Below are 6,992 nucleotides of genomic sequence, written 5' to 3' on the forward strand. Positions count from 1 at the left end.
GAATCACAGGAGCTGCACGGAGGACGGATGAATGCCTTAAAGAAACTAGGCGAAGAGAAGAATGGGTTGAGGGCGGACCATCAGCTGCTGTCGGCCAAACTATTGTTCCTCCAACTTTAATGTGCAAGCATCACTTGAGGATTTTGTCAAAATGCAAATTCTATTTCAGTAGGTCTGGGGTGGGACCTGAGAGTTTGCACTTCTACTAAGCAATGCTGATGCTGCTTGTCCACGGACCTCACTCTGAAGAAGACACTACACCCCCTTTCCCTGTTTCAGACCTCCCATAGCTACATGCAATCTATGGAACATCCTAACAGACTCTCCTTTGTCTCAACTGTGAACAGTCCAAATGACTTCTTAAACCAGTCCGCAGCATTCCCTACCATCTGCAGAATCCAGCTCAGAATCCTTCACTGGTCATTCATAGCCCAGTTGGGCTCTTTCCTCAACCTTGGTCTTCTATGTGAATCCTCAGTTCTGATTAGAATCCCTGCACACTCCGGCTAGAATGTGCCTTGCCCCATTTCCATAACTTTTTCTTTGCACTTGCTCTACTTTTCCCCTAAATTGTCTTTCCTCATGCTCTGTTTCTTTGAATCCTACTCTTCTCTCAAGAGCAAGTTCTTCAAAGCCTCCTCTGCCCTCCCTTCTATGGATTCTACAATTATTTGCCCATCCCCAGGGTGCCAGGCAGCTTCAGCTGTCCTTCCCTCCCCTGAATGCCCAAATCCTCATTGTTTGCACCATTCATTAAGCTCTGATGACTCATGGCCTTGAACTTTTAAGCTAAGTTGCAGCTATAGTTGCCAGTTGGAATAGAAGTTCCTTAAGAGCATGCCCTGGTATTTCTTTTTTCTCCTAGAGTGTTCACCCCTGAATCTGTGTGTAGTAAATGTGTTTGTCAGGTGAAGTTGGGCCGGGCTGCAGCGACAATCCTAAATTCGATGGCTTAACTTCTTAAAGGTCTATTTCTCCCTCATGTGAAGTCTGAGGCAGGACAGGATACCCTCCTCCATTTCAAGGGAAACCGTCAGGAACATGTGTCACCAAGATGGCAGAGGCAGGGAAGAAGAGGGGAAAGGAGGCACCTGGGCTTTTAAATGCCACAGCCCAGAAGTGATCATGTCATTATTGATGCTCAAAATTCATTGACCAGTATTAGTTCTATGACTCCAGCCTAACTGTATGGAATAGTTGGTGACATTTGTCTATACCACAGTAGTTATCAGTAGTTATTTCTTTTCTTTCTCTTCTTTTAAGATTCTCAAGTCATCTCTACACCCAATGTGGGGCTTGAACTTACAACCCTAAGATCAAGAATCACATGCTCCATGGACAGAAGCAGCAAGGTGCCGCTCGCCGTTATTTCTTAATTAGTAGTTTAAATCTTTTTCTTAGGGTCTTTTCCAGCTTCAAGAGGCCTTTCCCGAGGACTGATGACAAAGACCACACTGGATTCCAGTGAGGCCTTCCCTGACTACCTTATTTATTTACATTTTTTAATTTCCTCTTTCACCACACCCAGCTCTCTCGCTCTCTCTCTCGCTCTCTCTCTGCCCTTTCCCTTCCCTGCTTTATTTTTTTTCTCCATAGCCCTAATTGCCAACCAACTTCTTTTTTTTTTTTTAAGATTTTATTTATTTATTTGACAGAGAGAGAGATCACAAGTAGGCAGAGAGGCGGGCTACCTGCTGAGCAGAGAGCCCGATGAGAGACTCGATTCCCGAACCCTGAGATCATGACCTGAGACGAAGGCAGAGGCTTAACCCACTGAGCCACCCAGATGCCCTGCCAACCAACTTATGTTACTTTCTTGTGTTGTTTATTAACTGTCTCCCCCCAAAAAACAGAAAGCAAGCTCCATAAGGTCAAGGATGTTTCATCTTGGCTTGTTACTATTTCTGTTGCTGTGTCTCCAGTGCCTAGCACGTGTCTGACACGTGGTTGCATCCAACAAATAATGAATGAACAAGCGAACAGATGGAGGAATGAATGTGTGAATCACGGGTTTATATGAGAGGAGGTGATGCTTTTTTTTTTTTTAACAGGTATCTTCCTAGAGGGCATTGGCCTTAGCCGAGTAGATGTACCAAAGGAAAAGTATATAGTGACTATAAAAGCTTGTCCTCTCTACAATTAGTAGTACCAGCAATCTCCCTTGATCCTTTGCTCTGCTACCTTCCATGACCATCTGTCTACTCACGAGTAGCAAAGGAGAAACTAAGAAAGGCTTCAGAAACATTGGTGCCAAGGCCTTTCTTCTCTTAGGTTTGCCTCTGGATAGACCAAGTCCCCAGGGCAGGCTGGACAAATCATCGGAAAGTAAGGTACTAAATAGAGTTTCCAGGGACACTGTGGAACGCTGTTGATCTCTCCCTCCACCTGAAAAAGAAAGTTCAAGAAACGCAAGTTGTTCTCCAAGTCACCAGGTTAGGTGCCCAGTTTCCCTCCGAGGAACTTCTGCCTGGGCCAGGACAACGATAAAACCCTTTTCTCCCATCTGGAGAGGTGGGGCTGGGGAAAAACTGTCGTCCCTTGTTTTTTGCTTCATCTTCTTCATTCCCTCACTCCACAACGCGAAATGTGATAGTAGCGTAATTTCTGTAGCTTTTCTAAGAAATTCCTCTTTGCTGGCACATAAAAAGGACTCTCCTGGATTCCTGCCATTGGCCATGGAGCTTTAACACATTGTTGTTGGCTCAGCTGGGGAGCCAAGATGAGTAAAATATTCTCCAAACTCCTGTGGAAACACACAGCAAGTGTTTCCAACCGTACTGTATTATTTGACCCAAAATATTTTCCCCCCTCCTATTTGCCAATCCATGTGTTACTTCCCTCAAAACTCCAAGTGACCTTCCTTTTCCAAACTCTATAGCCCTTGGATTACTATGAGGGTCTAAGACCACTTTTAAATAGTTTGATAATCTTTAGCAAGTTACCTCTCATTTCTGAGCTTCTCTTTTCCCATCTCATGGAAAGAGACGTATTAGGACAGAGTTTTTCAGATTTCAGTACAGATCAAAATTATCTGGAGGGCCTATTAAAACTGATGGCTGGACTCTCCCTTCACACTTACTGATTGAGGAGGTTGGGGTGGGGATAGAATTCCAGGATTTGTATCTCTAACCTGTTGTCAGTGGCCCCAAGGTTCTGGTTCAGGGACCCCACTTTGAGAGTCACAGTATTAGACGAACTGTGAGGTTTATGTACTTGTTCATATAATGAGTCTGTAAGTCTGAGTCAGGGCTCTCTTGGTTGCAAATGACAGAAACTTGACTCAAATCAGCTTAAGTAAGAAAAGGGGAAAAAAGGAAAAAGAAAAGGGAATCTATCAGCTCTCATATCTGGGATAGACAGAGGTGGAGTTGATTCTGCATACAGGAATTCGAATTATGTCATCAGATTTCCCCCCTCTCTTTCTCTTTCCCTTTCGTTCTCTCCCTCTCTCAATAGTTAGTTCCAATCTTTCTGCACAGGACTTCTTCCATACTAAGCGGCATGAGGCATGGCTAGACCCTTCCAGCGCATCATCAGCCCAGGTAACAATCACAGAGAAGAAAGAGAACTTCCGGTTTGGCAGATAATAACGCCAGGGACAGGTTCTCATTGGCCTGGCTTGGACCACTGTATGGTAGGGAGGATGAAGTGTTATGATTGGCTAAGCCTATGTCACGTGCCTTCTCTTGAAGTCGAGCTCTACAGCGTTAGGATGGGCAGCACCCTTCTCAGATGTAACTGCTGTCTCTGTCATGTTCATCGCTGTACTCTCGGGATCTGTGACCTAGCACATGGCGGGTGATGAACAAATTTAGTTTGAGTGAATGGATGAGTCATTTCATGAATATTGCCAACTTTTCTTAGGGAACCCAGAATCTCCAAAATTGGTGATCCTATGCTCTCTGGGGTAGAAGTGAAATTTCTTGAGATTTTCACACAATTTTACTGGACCCAACCAAAGTACTTTTTGTTCCTTTCCTTTTCCTTGTTCTTTTTTTTTTTTTTTTTTTTTTTTTTTCTCAGTAGAGATTAGAATTTTGCAAAGACCCAGCATATCCTCTACCCTTTACATGCTTCTGGGTTTCTGAGGCTCCTTTTGATCCTGCTTCGTCTTTGGAAACAAAGCCATGAACCTTTTTTCCTCAAAATAATGTAAATCACTTTTAATTCAGATCTTCTTTAGTGTCTTTTAGTGAGTGCCCTGTAGGGTTACTGTGAGAATTAAGTGAGATGATCCAGCTAGAACCTCCCTGTTCAAAGCATGGTACCTGAACCCAGCCAGTGTTATGTGTATCACTTCCATACCTCCTAGATGCAATACGTCTGGTTCCTCCCCAAACCTACCAAAGTAGAATCTATATTTTAATCAGGCCCTCGAAAACTTCTTATGTACATTACAACCTGAGAAGTATAGGTGTTCAGGATTTAGTAGACTACTCAGCACGAAGCAAACGTTCAATCAACGTTGGTTATTACTCATATTTCTACTAAAAATTCTCAAGGTAGGGGCGCCTGGGTAGCTCAGTGGGTTAAGCCTCTGCCTTCAGCTCAGGTCATGATCTCAGGGTCTTGGGATGGAGCCCCGCATTGGGCTTTCTGCTCAGCAGGGAGCCTGCTTCCTCCTCTCTCTCTGCCTGCCTCTCTGCCTGCTTGTGATCTCTCTCTCTGTCAAATAAATAAATAAAATCTTAAAAGAAAAAAATTCTCAAGGTAGATCATTCTATTTTCATCCCAGCTTCTCAAGTTTTTTCTAGACCTAGAATTAATGTTTTAGTCTTTGTCTGTTCTTTAACTAAGGTAAGAATGTAGTCTCAAAGTCACTCATTATTAAAGATGTAAAATACAAGTATGTTTTATTATACCCATAACTACATCTTATGGGTTTTTTTTTTTTGATAAACTAAACAGAATCTATTTCAGCACTGCTTATCTTCAATGCCCACGATAGCCACACAGTCCTTTTTCAGTTCAGACAAGTAAAAATGCATTTCACATAACTAGGATTGTTTTTTAAAACTACTGTATTTGGCATATTTTGTTTAAAAGCAGTTTATTCAGGGACGCCTGGATGCCTCAGTCGGTTAAGTGTTCGATTTTTTTATTTTGGCTTAGGTCATGATGTCAAGGTTGTGGGATCGAGCCCAGTGATGGGCTATCTGCTCACTGGGGAGTCTCCTTCTCTCTCTTTCTCTCTCTTTCTCCCTCTCTGCCCCTCCCCCCAGTCATGCTCTCCCATTCCCAAATATATAAATAAATCTTAAAATAAAATAACATAAAAGTAGATTTTGTGTTTTCTGGACTGAGTCCCCCATATTCTCCAACAGATTCAAAAATCAGCACAACCCTAAACCTGCATTCAGTGAATCCAGCATTGGGCACCTGAGACTTCACCAAATCAGTCTCGTTTTATAAGCTCCTGATCAAGTTACTTCCTGATTCTTCTAACACTTCACTTTGACTTTTTTGTTTCTTGCCTAGGAGGTTGTTAGATATTTTTATTGAACATGAATTTGCAGAGCCAGATCCATTTTTTTTTTTTTACATTTGCATGACACAACGGTTGTCCAGTGAACTAGGGAGATCCTGGGGAGCCTGGGTCCAGGCTCAGCTGGTTGAGTGACTGCCTTCGGCTCTGGTCATGGTCCTGGAGTCCTAGAATCGAGTCCCGCTTCAGGCTTCCAGCTCCACGGGCAGTCTGCTTCTCCCTCTGACCTTCTCCCCTCTCATTGAAGCAGACTCCCCGTGGAGCTGGGAGCCTGAAGCGGGACTCCATTCTAGGACTCCAGGACCATGACCAGAGCCGAAGGCAGTCACTCAACCAACTGAGCCTCCCAGGAGCCCCGAAGTTTCCTGGTCTTGTCATAATGATGAGGGAACAGAAGGCTGGCTGAGGATGAAGCAAAAGGCTGACACCTTGCAACCCCCCCCCCATCCTGGGTGGGACATATGTGACATTCTTTAGGAATCTCCCACCCATCTTAATGCTAGTACCTTGTTAGAAGGCAAAACGACCTTGGCAATGGCAAGGCCTCTGGTATAGGTATCTGTTAGGTCCTCTTTAGCATATGAAAGTTCTGTTGAAACCTCCCTTTTCCTTACTTCCCCCACCCCCATGGTACACAACCTGCCACCCCTCACAACCCCAGGGCAGCAGTTCTTTCTGACCACGGGTCCTGTCCAGAACCACCATTTTGCACGAAAGATGTCTCAAGAATTCTTTCTTGGTCATCGACTGTGAACCTCACCCCACCGAACCTCACCTATATTCTAGAACTTCATCAATAAGAATGAATTTGGGGAGAGACACGCAGCAGAGAAGATGAGTACATGAGTGGGAAAGTTTATTAAAGTCTAAAGCACTCTCTGGAGATCTGGGAAGGGCACACCCTGAGGCTTGAGTTTCTATCTTTTATTGACTGTGTTAACTAGGGGATGGAAGTTTTATCAGTTGGGTTGGTAAGCAGGGTTTCACGCTTTCTCTTCCTAATTTGATCGGGCGTTTCCTGCCACGGCTTCTGCCATCTTGGGCCTGTCCGGTTTGATCGTGGAGTGCTGCCAGGATGGGCCTCTGACCTTCCCAAAAGCGAGCCTTGACTTCCTCATTGCTCATCTCCAGGTATCCTGTTAGAACCTAATAAGCAGCAAGAGAAGTCAAACACTGAGAAGCAAAGACCTTGATGTTCTGTGGGTAGAAGAGAAACCCCCTATTTTTTCCTGCTGGCCTAACCCCCTACCCCTGTTCTATTCTGGAACACTCAAAGTTCAGGACCTAAAAGTGTTAATATTTAGCAATCTTGGTCCAACAGAAGAGAGTTAAGATTGGCTGCTGATACTCACGCCTCTGATGAAGGAAGGGAGCCTTTGTGGGCACCCCTGGGAATGAAGGTCACCAACTAAGACCCTCTTCATTCCTTTGCCCTCACTTACAAGGGCAGAGATCCTTTTGGTATAGACTTACGAGTTAAGGCAAGTCCTCGGTAGGAGCAGAAAAG

Source organism: Mustela putorius, unplaced genomic scaffold (assembly GCF_011764305.1).
Source record: "Mustela putorius furo isolate JIRA1106 unplaced genomic scaffold, ASM1176430v1.1 tig00003836_pilon_pilon_pilon, whole genome shotgun sequence".
Taxonomy (NCBI): Eukaryota; Metazoa; Chordata; class Mammalia; order Carnivora; family Mustelidae; genus Mustela; species Mustela putorius.